Source organism: Anopheles darlingi, chromosome 2 (genome assembly GCF_943734745.1).
Source record: "Anopheles darlingi chromosome 2, idAnoDarlMG_H_01, whole genome shotgun sequence".
In the NCBI taxonomy this organism is placed as follows: domain Eukaryota; kingdom Metazoa; phylum Arthropoda; class Insecta; order Diptera; family Culicidae; genus Anopheles; species Anopheles darlingi.
The window spans coordinates 72,253,557-72,270,810 of NC_064874.1; the positions used below are offsets into that span (position 1 = coordinate 72,253,557).

A 17,254-nucleotide genomic window follows, 5' to 3' on the forward strand; every position below is an offset into this window, starting at 1 on the left:
AGCGATCTCATGTTCATGTTCGTAAAGGCCTGTTTATCTTATTGGATGGATTAATTGAAATGATATATGTAGATAGAAAGTTCTTGATGTTTAACAGCGTTTTAGATAGAACTGCTAGTAATAAACATAAAATGGCTGCCTGCCATGGCGCAGGTCAACAGAGGCCACCGGGCACAACACCATCCGCTAAGAGGGGCCACCTCACCTCTCTCTCATCGTTGACAAACTGGCATCGAGAATACCTGAATAATTTTGTTTATCGGCCGGCACGACGATGCCGTCATCGTGGTGGTGGTGATGGTGTGTTGTTTTGTTTGCGCTGTGTGCTGTGTTGCCAGGAGAAGGTCCAACGTAGCGGAGTAGCAAAAGCAATTTGGAAGTTCGTGACCATCCGAGCCACCGCTGGCCACTCTTTCGCGCGCACTCACACCACCACGCCAGTAGCCACACGCATGAAGCAACAAATGTGCGATCGAACACGATAGCCACGACCAACAATCGACGAGAGGAGGAGGAGGAGGAGGAGGATAGTAGATACATAAAGCGGTGGGCAGCCCAACCGAGGGTGGTAGTATAACCTTCGTTAACGCAATGGACACGCCGAGTCGTCACGCATAGGATTGACAAATGGACAGAGCATGGACGCGGGGCTACTCCATGCCCGTGGATCGCGTTTCGATGATGGGACCGCTGCTCCTGCCTGCCTGTCAGAACTTTCTTTATCCAACCATCATGATGATGATGGTGATGATGGTAGGTTGAGACCCCATTTTTCATGACGAAGATGATGATTTTGTTTTGCATACGTCGATGGTATGCGAAAATGGTTTCATTTGGAGAGGAGCGCACAGAGTAGTGTTGGTTTCTCTTTTTCCCCCCTCAGAAGGTACCAGAACATTGTGGAGAGATTGTGGTCGAGAAAATACAGCAAACAGGGGGGGCCATTTACGCATATTTTTACCAACTTTCAACGCAAGTTTTTTATGTGTCATTTCACGGGCTTTTTGTTTTTACCACCGAGTTCTGGGGAGTTTCCGTCCCAGTCCCGTTCGATATCCGGTATGCTTCGTAATAAGTGCATCTGGAGCTGGAGCAATGGTCTGTGTGTGTGTGTGTGGTCGAGCGTTGTGTTGACGCTGATTGGGGCTGCTCCTCCGCCTAGTACCGTATCTCAAAGGCTGATAAGGCTTTACAGCGCTCGTATGACGTCTCGTTCGGGGTGGTTTTATTTTTGCCTCCTTAATTATTACTGTGGGCTGATAAGGCAGAGGGGCACTTGATTGTGCACGTCACCCTGTAGTGCCCCTTAGGGCCCCCGGTCATACGATTGCGTGTCCTAGAGAGGAGACGCGATCGTGTCCCTTCTCTGGTGTGGCTTCTTATCATCATTGCCGCTTAGTGCCGCCACGGCGCACTTCCTGATGCAGTTGTCATTGGGCCTTTTGCAAATAAATATGTTTTCTTGTTTTATTGCCGCTACTCAGATGCTACTAAACACACTACCCCACAATCCATCATCAGGAACGAGTCGAGTCGAGACAGTTGCGTGTCGGGTGGTTAGCAATAGAACCGAGTTGAGATTGACCAACGAATGAAAGGCGGATGGGTGGGGGCGGGGGAAATCCTGTGACTCCCGGTAATGGGGTCTACGATGGAATGATAAGAAGCCGCGATTTGCTTTGACAGCAGCTTTAGACGACGCTTGATTGCTGCCAGCTTGTGTTGCAGTTCCTACCTGACCACATTTCCCCCTTTCTCTGCTGACGACGACGACGACGACGAGAGGACACACCGTTCCGTGTAGAGGACACGACGATCGCGGGGTCTCAGCTGTTGTTCGTCCACGAGCATAACGCATTTATACGCGGATCATGATGATGATTCCGTTGACGTCGTTTTGCTCGAAACTGACCCAGTGAACAAACACACCACACCATCCTTGGGACGACGCGGGGTACCCTTGTCACAGCGAAGGAGCGGTCGGCAGGTTTCCGACCATCACCGGAAACTCCCGTATCCCGTATAAAGAAGGGACACCACGGCTCATTTGCATAATGGCCTCCGAGGAAACTTTACGACCTCTGCTGCTGCTGCTACTGCTGCCCGCTGTTCCGCTGTTCCCTTCTAATCGTCTCGGTGTCGCTTACTTACGAAAGGACCTGAACCCAGGACCTCGATGACTGCCTCTTGCTTCTCTTACCTACCTGACGTGCCGTCTTGTTGTTCTGTTTGCTCTTCTTTGCTTTATCGGTCAACCTTTCATTTCTTTACTGTTTTATTTTTTTTTCCTGTTGTATTTTCTCTCCCGAATTGCAGGAGGTATAATTACTCCAGGTGAGGCCAAAAGTGCCCGACCATCCGGGCTTATGTATATCCTGCTGGTGGTGGCTCGTAAAGTGAAACCTTGGGCGCACACCACGACACGGCTGTCGGGCCTACCTCGTCTCGTCTCGTCGAGAAACGGTCGAAAATGGTGGCTACTCATGACCTCTCATGCGTTATTGAGAAATGGACAGATGTTTTATGCGCTTTCGAACCTCTGTCCGTGCGTGTGTGTGTGTGTATGTGTGTGTCACATATTAAGAAAGGGGGAAGGGAAGTCATGTGTGCCGGACAAAAGCTGGTTCGGACTCGGTTGACCGATAGTAGAAGCCAGAATTCGGGTTTGCAGCCAGTGTTTTTCATGGTGTGCTATTGTTTTTTATCTTTTGGAAGTTACTAATTCATTCCTCAAATTTTAGCGATGGTTTTTTTGCTGAGATGATTGAAAAGCAGGCGGCGACGGCGGCCCCCGTCTGCTGTGATGGTCGGAACCAATCGAGAAGCCACGGATCCCCTCTACTTGCTTTCTCGTTGATGGAAGCACCGGGAAATTGATGACTATCGGGGAGAGCGCCTGTGCCTAGAGTGGCCCTATGCTGTCTCTCGTACAGACACAGAAACATAAGGAATACGATATAGGAACGAACGAGCGAACGAACGTTAATAAATACACACATTACATCGTAACGGTTCCCTGCACAGGAGGACCCTCGCGTACACAGTGTTTCATTGGCCGTTTCCGCCCGTGTGAACCGCCGCCCGTGTGAGCCCTGCAGGCTGGCCGCGGTCGTCTCCTTGTTGTTATGGTCATGCCCTGTGTGCGTTCCCTTCTCGAACGGCGGCGGCGATGGCGGCGGGTGTCGTGTGTCTTTTCTGGTCTGCTCTCTGCTGATAGTCTCGAATCCTCTCGCGCTCTCAATTTGGGCCGCCGACATTTTGGTGCTGGCCAGACAGCAAAGCAATACCTTCCCTTCCTTTCCTTTCGGCGGTGCCCACCGTGTCGCCGTCGCCGTCACCGTAACGCGGCTCGGTGCTGCTCCCTATCGCTGTTCGTTACGGCGGCGGAAAGGGCCAACCCAAAAACCCAAAAAACGAGAAAAAAAGGGAATGCATGGCTGCAGTTGCACCAACACAGACCAATGCCAGTGTACGGTGTGAGCACGGCAATGACGGTTCAAATGGTTCCGGATGAATGGTTGCTGCTGCTGCTGCTGCTGCTGCTCAACAACGTTATGCTCATTGGGTCTGACATTTGTATTAAAACTACTAGTTTTAGCTTTTCCCTCGAAATAACATGCCTTTGTTACTGTTTTTTAAAGCAACAAAATGAGCATACAAACTATGTAAAGTGTTAGGAATTATAGATCTTCAAACCTATCTCAATGTTTCGAATGCAATCAATTCTTTCTTGCATTAAATTGGTTTGGATATTTATTGACTTTGAAGTAAAACTCTTCTACAAATTAACTTATGGATCTCTATTGTATTGTATGGCCGCCAAGGCAGCACGACCAGGAGAACCACTAGAGACGAGGGTATAACTAAGAACCGTTTCCCATTCCCTACCGAAAACTCCTGGGAATTAATAATGCGTGTGTGCGTGTGAGAAGACGTATACAAGGCCCAGCAGGATATGCGTCCGTTAACGGCCATTTTCGTCAACCGTGCTGCGCATAGGAGCATAACCTTTGGAAGAGCTAACTGCTGCTTATCGCATAGTTCGACAAATCCTTAAAATGCGCACCAAGCTCTGTGACACCAATTACCTCCTCGATTTCGTCACTTATGGCAACTCCTCTCCCACCATATTTGTGGCGGCATATATAACGACCATATATGGAACAATAGTTCCATGGTGCGCGATGAGATGCGATGGCTAGCCCATGCCGGTTTACCTTGTGCAGGGAAGGTGAAGTGGAGTCCTCTCCAAGAAACAGAGAGAGAGAGAGAGAGAGAGCGAGAGACCCCCGAGAAGGGGGCGGCTATGAACCATGCTAGAGGTGCCCCGTCGACAATTTGTCGTTGACGGGATCGTTGTGCATTAACCGTGGCGCTGCCATGTCCTACTGTTGCTGCTGCTGCTGCTGCTGCTGCAACACTTTTTGGAAATGAATTTCAGAATCACTTTGTGGCACCTGTACCCACCGGTTGCGCGGTTTCGAACGTGAGATATCTGATACAATCACTTGTTCTTCAGCAGTAGCAGCAGCAGCAGCAGCTGCAGCAACGCGAACCATTAACCTATTTTGTCAAAATGAGAACATCGAGCCCCTATGCCTCTTGCTCAGAGACAGTTCCACCCTGAAGGTGTTTGCTTAAAGCCACAATTCACTCTTACTATCAGCGAGGTGTTGTTGAATGATAAGACGATTCAGAATGTTTCCGTTTCATACGGTTGCAGCTGTACCTAAAGAATGATGGCCAAATCGATTTTAGAACCATTTCAATGCTTCGATTGATGATTCTATGATGAAAATGATTTAATCATCTACAATAATATGCCTGCAACCTATAGTCCTAGTTCCTGATATAGCATATAGCACCAAGTGACCCCTTGGTTCTTCGTAACGGTTAACGGTAATAGAACACCCCACGCACGTCGTACGTTTTGAAGGCTCCGACACGCAGAGCCCACAGCCGCCCGTCCGTTAAAGCCAACGCGAAATGTGCGTTTACAGCGCTGCGTGGCCACGTTCGATACGACAGTCCCTTGACGGCTTCCTTTATCCCGGGTGGCGAGGGTGCATTAAAATAGATTCTATTTCCCAGCATTTTGCCTCCGCACGAAAAGGGCTGACCAGGAACTGTATGGCGGGCACAGCATAGGCTTATTGTGCGAGTGTTTAGGGGCCACCACCACCACCCTCGTAAGACCAAGGCGACTCAATATGCGAACGCGCATTGCTCGAAAGGGGAAGGATATGATGATGGTCGATCGAATGGAAAGGAGCATTGTTGTTGTTGTTGTTGTTCAGTCATCCGTCGAACCGGCCCTCTTGGATGTAACTGTTTTTCCCATTGACAGCTGCCGGTGCCGCCGGTTGCTGATGAGCGCCGCGCAAGCTGCCATCACTGCTCACGGTCATCACCGCACCCTAAGCGAAGCGCACGATTTGGCGAATCCTCCGGTGGTTCCCCGCGGGAACTGCGGGTAGTCTCAACCGCCAGGATAGCATTTGGAAAACATTTGCTGTGAAGTGATTACAAGCAGTTTGGTTGCACTCTCTCAATGGCGCCAGTTGGTTAAGGGGTGTTTCACACAGCATGCCAGTGATTAATAATACCACTCGCAACGCTCGCTCGCATACCATTCAGAGTGAGTCAAAAATGGTTGACAATGTGGAACGCGAGAAGGACAGCAGCACACACACAATGGCACACCGGGCTTGTGTCAAAACGAACCGCGGAGCTATCTCTAAAATGTAAAATGCAATCTCAAGGTGTGCGCCACCATTCTGTTGGCTAACTCCATTACCAGAAGACTCTCTGGCCTCGATTGCGCTGTACTAATGCCTAGCGGGAAGGGAACAAAATGTAAAAACCACTTCTCGCTTCTTCAATGTCCTTCAACCGATAAACCGAATGTTGTCTTTCGGTATAGCCAACTGCTTCCAACGGATCCTTTGTCGTGAACAATCCCATAAAATGTTTATAGGTGTGTTTATGGAGATTTCAAAAATACCAAATCCACATTAGATCACTGGCGGCTATCGTCGTGCAAGAAGGTCTCTTGAGGGCAAGTACCAGTGGCATGGTGTGAGTTTCCTCAGTTGAATCCGCGTCAATAGACTAAGAAGGCTCACAATAAACATAGACACCTCTCGGCTTGACTTGAGTTTTATGCTGCTGCAATCTCTGCGGTCGCTCGTGCTCCATTCCGCTTCTTATCTAACGCCATGATGATGATGAGCTGCATACAGATGTACGATTGTTCTCAAGAACATACTTACTGGCTTCTTGGCTCTTTGTGCAGCGGCCGAAGCTTCCTTACATGCTAAGTGTGTGAATACGATGGACTAGTTGCTTGCCAGTCGAAAAGTTCAAGCAACAAGCGCGCGGCCGCTTACACGACGCAACGCACGCACGCTCGCGCGGCTGCTACGGCTTTGCGACGTTAGAATCAATTCAATTTGCCTTTCATACCATTACCACCACGACCACCGTTCATTCGAGAGGCCCGTAAATGATGGCCTTCGATGGTTGTGGGCTGCTTGTCTCGGTCTGACGCTGACGACGAGCGCAAAGTTGATGATTCATCGTAAAATGAGGCGCTTTCGAGGCAACGTTAAGGCAACGTCGTAACACTCGTTTACCCCCGCCGTCGGCCGTGCGCCGTTAGGAGACGATCCCACTTCTCGATCGTGCCGGTTCGTCGCTCGTCGCTGGCTAAACGTTTCGAACCGCTTGGGCCTGAAGCAGCACCACCAACCGCCTTATGGGGGTCTTCGTCGTCGTCGTCGTCTAGCCACACACGCGAAGAGCGGTTTCAGGTTTTCGTGCGGCTGAATCATTAGGCTCTACAGCGCGCGCGTTGTTATATGATGCGATCGGTCGTTTGATCCGCGCGCCTCATGGGTTTTTTTTTTGCGAGGATCATTGTAAAACTGTTCGATGAATTCGGGGCCATATATGAGTGGAAGTATGAATCACCAGTTCGTAGGTAATGATAAGAGGAACGATACGAATGACTCACGTGCAGAAATGAACGGATTTTTTTGAGGATTTCCAAACGCATTAACCTGGGTACGGCGAATGCTGTAACCGAGTTTGCTTCCTCTTACGAAGATTCAAGCATCGTATCGTACGATCCCTAAAGGATATGCTGCCAATGTGAATGTCCCCAGGAGAAAGCTCTAGCAGATGTCAGCTGTGTCGCTGCCGCAGTAATACACTTCCTCACATGCCGCGCTGAATGACAGACAACGAAACGAACGATCGATGGAAACCGGCGCCTTTCGATCTCTCTGGATCGACCATCGGATCATCGGTTGTTGGGGGTGGTTCATCGAGTGGTGGTATAACCTCGTTACACCCACCACCCAGATATTGATGGAAGGAAGAAACCCTCGTGCCATCCGGCCAGTAATGGTTATAAAGAGGCAGAAAAGCTGCTGGGGAGCGCTGCAGGAAGTGATTCCATGCGAGTGAAAAAGCAAAAATAAAAAAAAAATTAAAAAAATTGAAAGAAACGGGAATACCAACGGTTAGCCACGTCCGCCGTAAGTGCGCTCTGTGCCCCAGCAGCCCTCGGGGACACTTAACCGGGAAGCTGAAGCAGCAGACGGAAAGGAAAGAAACAGAGAACCCCGAGTCAACGAGAGGCGGCCGCCCCCCGAAATGACAGGAAACTCGTAATGGTCATTAAAGTAAATACGTTAAACAAACACGTACACACATGGTTACCCAGTGCCCAGACACCTTCGCTTCACCTCCGCCTCGGCCTCGGCCCAACACTGCGTGACTCCTTGGAGGGCCTAGGACTAGACGCAAGCGCACGAGCGTACGCGTTCGCGACACATACACAGTGCTACGGCGACCCCGCTGAACCTCCGCAATGCAAGATGCAAGAAAGTACCGCACTTTCTCTTCTCCACTACTGGCGGACGGGCCCCTTCGTGATCCCTTTTCGGTTCGCAGCATCAGGCATCACCAACAGTCACGGTTGGCCGTCATGGTGGTGGATGAGATCTTGCCAGGGAGAGCAGCAGCCGAGGAGTTTATCCCAAATCCTTCGATGACGGCCGGTGGCCCAAGGGGAGTATTGTTTACGAAAGCGATCCGCCAATTTGCATGTCCGCGCAAATTGGATCGCCCGATTTGTGTTTTCGTACCGGTCCGAAATGAAACTCAAGGCATGTGTCGACACAAACGGGTTCTCCTACGAGTGGGACGAGTGGTGGTGTTGGATATAAGTTTCGTCCATTTTAGGCAATCGCAGGATCACTTTAAGGTGCTAACTTTAAGGCACTTCGTGAGCAATCAACAACCTGGCATAAGGTATTCGTAGTTCCTGATACTGTATGAGGGATTGCTTGAAATTAATCGAAACTACTTGCTAGTTGCTCAACAAATCAGCTGCGGATCAAAGGAGGCTTTCACGGAACATGTTTATTGCCGTAGTAATTTTATGAGAAACACGACAAAATAAAAGTACAACGAATAATTTGATATTTTGCAATATTTGTTGATATAAAGATTTGTGGAGTAACTTATGAGTTGCTTTGGCTGGAAGTACATTGCATTAATAGTATATACGTAGGATTCCCCTTTTTTCTATGTAGTGACTAACATTTAGTTTTCGTTATTTGAATTCTATCTTTCCAGTGATCCAACACGAATCCAGACTGACAACGTCCTGATTTTGGAAACGCCAGGTATGCAAATGTTGAACTGCCGTAACATTGAACTTAATGCAAGACGAGGGATGTACCACCGTGTGGCATGTTCTCCTGCGACGAAATCAATCAACTTCCTCAATCAGGCATGCAATTTCCTCCTCTATTCGTCGGCCAGACATTACAAACCGGAGACGACATTCCACTGTTCCGCGCTCCATGCCCATCCATGTCGTACGGTCGGTACTACCTGTTCTAGCGCTGCTCCTAGATGTATGATGACGGTAGAATTTCATATTTACCATTGTGCAGTCCATATGTCGCATGTCTCTTCGCTGGTGGATGTTTACCCCTTTATTATTTGCCCGAGTGTCATAACCTTAAATAATTTGCCTAATTAACTTGGCGTACATTCGAGCTCATTTACTCAACCAATACCGGGAACCTAATACCGTATGCTTCTCTCCATATTCCGCCGGAGAGCTTCTTCACATGTCGACCGAACGGTCGGCTCATTCTAGGCCTGATAGCAACGACAACGAATTGTAGAAAGCATAAAAAATGGCAATCAAATGGAATGATGCCACCACCACCATATAGACGATGAGATGATCATGATGTGGACATGCGGTAGGGAGTTATGTGGTCTGGTGTGATGCGATGCGATGCGTGTGTGTGTGTGTCTGCGTCTGTTAGCTCCTCTTTGTTTGCTTTACCTCTTATCGGAAACGAGACGAAGCAAAAAAGAGGCGAATAAACAACAAGAAGGGGGCCGCGACCGCGCACAACCCCCCGGGGGAACCCACCCTCCATCGTGGGGTGACATGGATGGCATATGGATGCCGCCGCCGCCGTCGCTGTCGCCGGCGCGGCCACCATCGTCGTCGTATCCCCTACAATGCTCACTGTCCTCGGTACGGTATCGCTGGCGCGGTGCGGTTAGTCTTATCGGTGACATAAAATGATAAGACCTTAGAAACGAGGTAACTGCTTTTTGGTGCTGCCACATTTCGAGGCCCCGCCTGCTGTGTGTTTGTTGCGTTTGTGTTTGTTGATTCCGTGGGCTGACGACGAGTGCCGCCAGCACGTCTGAACACACGCGCGCCCCCGGTTCATGCTGACGCGACCACAAAAACACGCAACACATTTCGGAGCCTTCCTGCCCTTGCTTCGGCCGGTTCTAATGGTTTCGAGAGCTTTATAGTGCTTCGGAAAGGGTCGCTTGTTCCATCTTCTTTTGTTTCTCCAATGACTCCTTTTGTCATCCTTCATTCAAGGTGGGGTGGTAAACGTAAGCCCTCTCCTCTCGGATGCTTTGCATCCAATCAAAAGTTATTATCATTTCAATCCCACGATCCCGTTGCGTCCCATTTCGGACCAACTTGGCGGAACTTGGCTGAACTCGGCTTTTAAGGGTCGTCGTCGTCCGTCGACGTATCAAATGCTGAAGCCAGCAGCTGTCCTGGTCTTGTAAACCGCAACCGACCGGCCATGGCGCCGTGGCTTTTGATTGAGCGCAGCAGAAGGGAAAAGGCCGGCGTGTTTGTGGCTCTCCTGGGGGCTCTAGCCCGTTCGTATGCAGCGACAGAGATCGACTGATCGACCGCGATCGAAAAAGAAGGTGAAACAAAACTTTCGGATCGACTGGCGGCGGCACCCGCGGCAGACTCTGGCGGACAACTTTCTTTCCCATCCGGCCACGACGACGACCACGACCACGACGACAACGTCGACGACGTCGACCGCAGAATGACCGGAGAACTAGAGAAAGACTTCGTCAACCCCATCTGGCATGGAGGGGAGAGCGGCAGGAGTGAACCCTGCGAAAGCCTTTCTGCCCTCGGCGCGAAATGGGTTTCTCAAACCCGAAACCACCGTAACCTAAGGCCTCGGCGATGCTACTACCACCTACCAATGGGCCAGCGGTCCCTCCAACCTATCGCTTTCTGTGGCTTCTCAAACCACCGGTCGCCCGAGTGGCGCTCAACTCGCGGGTTTTGGGGCAACAAGATGGAAATCGGATGGAGAGCACTTTAATGAGCAGACGACCGAGAATTGGCCAAGAGTCCTCGTGGTGGTTTGTGGCCACCCCGCATTGGCTAATGGATAGCTAGCCAAATGCTTGATTTGCAAATGTACCTTTGCCGTTGGGAGGCCATTATGCGTATGCTTCGATACGAAGCTATACTGTTAAGCAGAACCTGGCCTGTCGTCAAGTGTTTGCTCTGCCCATTTCTCCAGGCACATCGTAAACCGTTGTAAGCGCCAAGAAGAAGCTAAACATAGAATAACCTTATAAGCGCGTCCTCTTTCTTTCTCAACCTTTTAGCGAGCCGCAAGTCGATTCGAGGTAACGAGTGTCGCCAGCTCTCTCCAAGGACTCCCGAGGCCAATGGCTAGCATAAGCACGAGCTGCGAGTGAGAATTGATTGATATTTTGACATTCATCGCTGACCATTTCTTCTCGTATTGTAGCCCGTTCCCCCGGCCCTGGATGCAGAAATGTGAAGGCATTCACCGGCCCTGACAACGGCGATTGCTGCGATGGAGTGGGGAGTGGAGCTGAACATAGTCACGCCGTGTTTTATGGTACATTAAAACCATATCTAAATCATGCTTTCCTAGCGTTGATTGTTATTGTGCCAACCAACGTTGCTGTGGAATGTCAAGTCAAAGGACGGAGGAGTGAGGTGGAACCAGATTGGAGCTGCGGCCTCACGATTTACGGAGTGTTTGTCGAGATCGATTTAAGGAAAAGGTCCAGGGCAACCTACTGTGCTACCACCTCACGGTCACTGTGATCGCGTACGCAGTAAGACCGTTTGGCTCTTTGTTTCGATTCGGCGAAGCTGGTGTCACGTCGTTATCCTTACTGGTGGTTCTCCACTGGAGGTTTGATGGTCGTGCAAAGTGGCCACTTTTGCAACTCACGAATACTGGGACACGCTTATAACGGTTTTTGCGCTGGATAGTCTTCCGCTAAACTTTATTCTAAAAACTAAGCATGCCAAGCATCTAAGCAACCACCAACCAACCACAGATCCACACGACGGTGGTTGGCACCCTTTAATCCAATTCACACCTAACCCCAATAACCGAACCGGTGTGCCCCCCCCCCCCCCCCCCCCCCCCCCCCCCCCCCCCCCCCCCCCCCGAGAGAGGCAGCACCGAACGGGGATGATGCCCATTGCCAACCGGTGATGGTGATCACTGTTTCACCTTTCCATTCGTGGTGGCGATTATTCACGAATCGTGAGCCACTGCCAACTCGAGCTTTTGCTTATTGGACCAGTTGCTGTCGTCTGCGGCCGGTCGGGGGCATCGTAATGATCCGGTTTTACAAGCGACCGGCGGAGACCTACGAGTCGACCAGGACAGCGTCGATGGGGTCGGTGGTGTAGGCATTTCGAAAGGCGCAAGAGTCATCAGCCGACGAGAGCGGTTTGGTTTGTGTCTGCCTCTGTCTGCGTTGCGTTTTCGGTTGCGCATCGGCCGCGGTTGCTCTGCCAAGTTGAGTGCCAAGTGGAGTGGCTCGGGTGGGAGGAACGGAAGGTTAAGGGATTACTTCTACGAAAGTGCCTTCCTCGTCAATTGCTTTCTAAGTGTTGTGCGACCCTGCCCACTAGTCAGCACGTGAAAGCGATTGAAGCGATGTGGAAAGGACTCAGGGAGGGAGCCAATCAGCCTGGCACCAGCCTTGTTGTTGGAGGGGGCCCACTTGTGATCCTTACGGTGTCATACGAAATCATCGGTGGGGAGCATCACTAATGAGTAGTATCCTAGCTGCTGCTCTTAGGGTACCATCGCCGAAAGAGGAAGTCCCAATTGCTTCGCACAACAACTACATCAACGACCGATCTGTAGGAGGAAGTATCCGGAAAGTACACAACCAACGAGTCTGCGCTCATGTAACGATTGTGCCCAATTGTGCATCGTAATCAAGCTTTTCGCGGCGTTTACGGTCCTCGCTCCACACCGGAACCCCTCGGGGTCCACGGGGTTGCTAACCATCCTTAAATCGGCCGCCTTCAGTTGCCCGACGACGCATCAATTGATGGGCGAAAAGACACTGGCGGCGGCAGAGACCCCGTTCCCGTTTGCGATGAATTAGCTTGATTGGCTTCGATGCGAATCTCGCGCGCGTCCGTGTGTCTGTTTCGATTGGAAAAGCGAAGTAGATGATTGCGCTTACGCGGGCTGGGAGGGGGGTGGCGGGGTGGCTACGCGCGTCCACAGATGGTCTCGATGGTGTGCGCGCGCGCACCCTAACGATAATGGACCTCTCGCAGAGGCTTAATGGTTGGCGATCTCGCATTTGCACCGCGCTGCTGTTGCGACGACTCTCTTTGCAGATTGGTCTGGTCTGGTTTGATCTGGTCTGGTCGGGGTGTACCGGGCGCGGGTGGATTGTGCATGGAAAGTGAAATTATCCAGTCCCCCGTGCAGATTGTGGGGCTCTCCGCAGGTCGCAGACTCGACTGCTCCGGGGTTTGTAACGTGCGATCGTTTGCTGTGACTGTTGTGCTGTCGCTGGCCTCCCAGGCGAAAGGGATTTTAGATTAGATGATTGAGCGGCCACGATTGAGAAAGGTGTACCACCGGGCCGATTTGGCAAGGAGAGTGCTTTCCCTTTAGCGCCGAGCGCGCGTGTGTCGTGGACTTTGCGGTGCAAGCGGAGTGAACGCATTACGCGGACAGGATTTATGCTCTGCTCTTTACAGTGTGTCGGTTAAAAAGCTTATTTATTGGAAGTCTGATAAACAGTGGTTGATGTAGGCAAGTTAGTCGATCCTTGTTCGATAATGCCATTGGAGGAATTTATATTAATTCCGTTTTGTGTTGGTAGCTTTTTTCTGAACTATTAAAATGGATGGTATATTGTATTGTAGCGTTGCTTCGCTAGATGCTATCATGACTTGCTGCGACTGTTATGGTTACTTAGTACTTCCTGAGGGAAAGCAAAAGCATTACATCGAGCGAACATCGTATCATAGTGATCTTCCTTCATCCTTATGAAATACATTCAAGTTGAAAATATCTTTCGTTCACTTAATGTTCCTTTCCATTCACTGCTATTGTTTAGTATAGATTGTCATACATACTCCGGTCTATCATGACGGCCTAACAACCTTAATGCTGCTAATTCGCAGTTGCAAGGATGCAATGCTGTTGCAAATGTGTTCTTGAAAGTAGGTCCTAATTATTAATCTAAACGAATGAATTCTATGCTGACGAATGTTTGATTCCAATTATCCCATTCCACAACACCACTTGTAATTCCATCAAACACTCCAGCCAGTCCCTTATCTTTGTGAATCACTAACTGATGAAAGCGAATGCAACGAACCAATTGGCAGGTCGGTCCGCTCATCATTTAAAAGTAAACGTGACTCTTCGTTATCGCTTACTCAAACGTTGAACATTTCGTTCTGCAATTGGTTTGGTGCCCGGTTCGTTTATTCTGTTCATTAAATGTTATAGATTCAATCCTTACTTACGCTTCACATTACAATCGAATGGACGAGGATGGTTCATGGTTGGTTTTGAAACAGCCGGTTCTATATTGCATGATCAGTACCTTTGGACTAACGAGGAGAGTTCACCAACAAAAAAACCCTAAGCGTTGACGTACCATGCCCGGAGCGATAGTACGCTGATAGCGTAAAAATAGAGCTTCATGGAGTGCGACAAAAACGTGCGATTAACGGAAGCACCTTACCACGTGTTTGTACGTGCTCCTAGCCGGATTGGGAAGAACCACCACTGGGTAGTGGTCGTGTTGTATTAAATTTCCGCTAGCCTGTGACGTGAGCAGTAGCAGAAACAGCAACAGCAACAACGCTGTATCCTGCGGTTTGTTCTCATTCCGAACCTGTCCTTGCTAATTCCATATTTCTGTGTTCAACAACGGTGTTCACGTTTTGTGGGAAAACCTGTAGCGCGACGCGCAACGCCTGGTGTTGTGACCATTTTTCACCATTTACCACTTCCCGATATCCGAACGGTGCCTGATACTACGCTAGTTCGACGGCGGCTAGCAACCTTGAACCTTGTCTCCCGTGGTGGACGTATGAAACGTAAACGTGACCCACGCTAACGATGGCGCCCCTGACGTGGTTTACACACTGCCGTATGTACAGATGTCACTCCGTGTGCTTATCGAGTATTATCTTCAATTTTACATTGTTATGTCGCACGATGTGTGTGATTAATCGCAACAGTACCGGCTATGATGTCCACGTTTCCAATTGACGCGTCATGCCAACAGGCCAAATCATGCAACGCGTTCCTCAAAACGTGATAACCATTAACCGGGACTATTGGTACATTTTGTTTTTTGTTACTAGCAATAGACACAACAAAAAGCGAATGGACATTTTAATGATGGGACGGTTAATTTTTTTTAAAACGCCGCCAAAGCCATCGCTAGTAATGAAATGGGTACAACAATTGAGAAAAGGAGTCTCAGGAGAACAACAACCATCCTCCTCTGTGGTAACCGAATGTTCTGGCCACAGAGCAGCCACAAAGATCAAAGAAACAAACCTGACACAACGCGTCGTACTAAATCGTTTGCAAGATCATGGAGACGGAGGAAGCACCCCCCAAAAAAAGGGGAGGCGAGAGGGGACAGAGTATGCACGATCGTCTTCACAGTGGCCATTAGCCTCCTTCCTCTGCTGCTGCAGTTTGCGGTTCGACCCGGCCCGGTCCCGTGGTGAATCTCCGGGCAAATGGAGAACCGGAAAATAATCGTTTCCTCTGCAGCTGCTCCACGGTCGCCACGGGTTTTTCATTCGTCTTTTTGCCCTTTTTTGCCTCCGTGTGCCTTTGCCGCGTAAGATTTTAATCTGCTGCGCCGCGCTGCACAGACAGCGACCACGGTTGGTGGTGCTGCCAGCGGTGATGCAGCGGTTGCATTTATGCTGGCATATGGTAGATGGTTCTTATGTTGGTGATCCATTTACCACGGGCGGATCCGGCAAACCGACAGAGAAGAATGCTTGTTGTATAAATAACTCACCGCCGTTACTGGCTTTCTGTGTTTGTCTACGGTTGTGGATGTAGAAGCTGGCTTTGAAGAAGAAAGTTGTAGCAAATACCGGAAAATTTGATCTGATAAAGTGTTAATGTTAATCCATTTCACATTCAAACATAGCTTCCCTATACCGGTTCATGTTGAAGGCAACCAGGAGTACATATTTGGTCAACGCATACGCATCAGCAAATAAGAATGAAATGCCTTAGTCGTACCAGAAACACCTTGCAGCCAGCAGCAGCATAGCTGCACGACAACACAGCATATCTCAAGAGCGTGGAATTGTTTGGTTGCAGCGACCATGATTGTCTATGTATGATAACTTGGTACAACAGCTATGGACCAGCTGTGGACGCGAGGTGCTTCGGCCGAGGTCACGCTCCGTGTGTAAGCGATGCACTCTAATGTTGTTTCCCTGTTGTGGCCTTTTCTGTTGCTTAAGACCTCATTTCAAGTCCACCATGACTACTGTGATTACCAAAGGCAAATAGGGAGCCAGGCTTAATATCTAAATCGGGAAGACGGTATAAACATAGCTTCAAATTATTCTCTAAGATACAATCAAAGCAAACAGGAATAACCATGGTGGTGGATTCTCACTTTTGGATGATGCATTTCGTCGTCCACGAATTTTTATCCACCTTATGCCTTAATAGGGAACGATGTTGCTTCTCCTGGAGCAGTGTATGGATGTCATCGTACGTACAAGTGTTTGTGAAGCTGCTGCAGCAGCAGCAAGGCATAGAACCAAACCATGCCTGATACCTAAACATGTATGTTCAGTGAGTTCTAGGACTCTCCAGAGGCCATTCCGTGGAAAGGTTTCTCGGCATCATCGCACATATAAGAATAGACTTAAGAAAGCCACGTTCCCAAGCCCATGGACTTGAACCATGGGCCTGGTCTAGCAGCACGTAGGCGATGGCCCATTTGCTGCGTTTCGGGTATTCCGTGGACCTTCCTCTCGCTTGTCTCGCTGTTCGCGTTTCTCTTCTGTGTGTTCTTCTAGTCAGGAGGGGGCCCATCTGTCACTTCACCTTTCTCGAACAAGGTGCGCCCGATAGCTCGGGCTGGCTGGCTGGCCGGTTGGCCTCTAGTAGGGAACGTAGCCAAAAGCAACACACATCTTCACGGCCGTTATGTTAACCTTCTTCGTTGTGTTTCTTCCCTTTCTGTTGTGATTGCACGATCGGCAACGGGCGAGACCCCCGAGACCGAGAGCCTTGTTTTCGGTCTTGGTGTGTCTCCTCACGGACGCACGGATGCGGTGGCGGACGCTGATCGGTAGAGCTCTCGGATTGTAAATAAGGCCAGCAGCAGCACCAACGGACACGATCGAGCCCAGGCGACGAGGTAAACTCGATCCACGACGAATCGGAATGACGACGAGCCCTTTTGGCCTACAAACTGTATGTGTAGAGACTGCCTTTGCCGGCTTCTCTGTGGCGGCCCTTTTGGAATGAGCGTCAGAGACTTGCGTCGCGTCGCCTCGCCTCGCGTTTAACCTTTATCGCTCTCTACTCGCACCACGCTTCGAGATCTCCACGATCGATCGTAG

At 49.9% G+C, this 17,254-nt stretch overlaps 1 long non-coding RNA gene across 1 annotated transcript in view; it reads left to right on the top strand.

The window, feature by feature from the left end:
* LOC125960156 (uncharacterized) overlaps positions 1 to 17,254 on the top strand; it is a 53,404-nt gene that overhangs the window by 21,057 nt on the left and 15,093 nt on the right. The window contains exon 2 of the long non-coding RNA XR_007469819.1: positions 8,647 to 8,696. This is a non-coding gene — a long non-coding RNA (uncharacterized LOC125960156). The remainder of the gene's footprint in view (positions 1 to 8,646; positions 8,697 to 17,254) is intronic.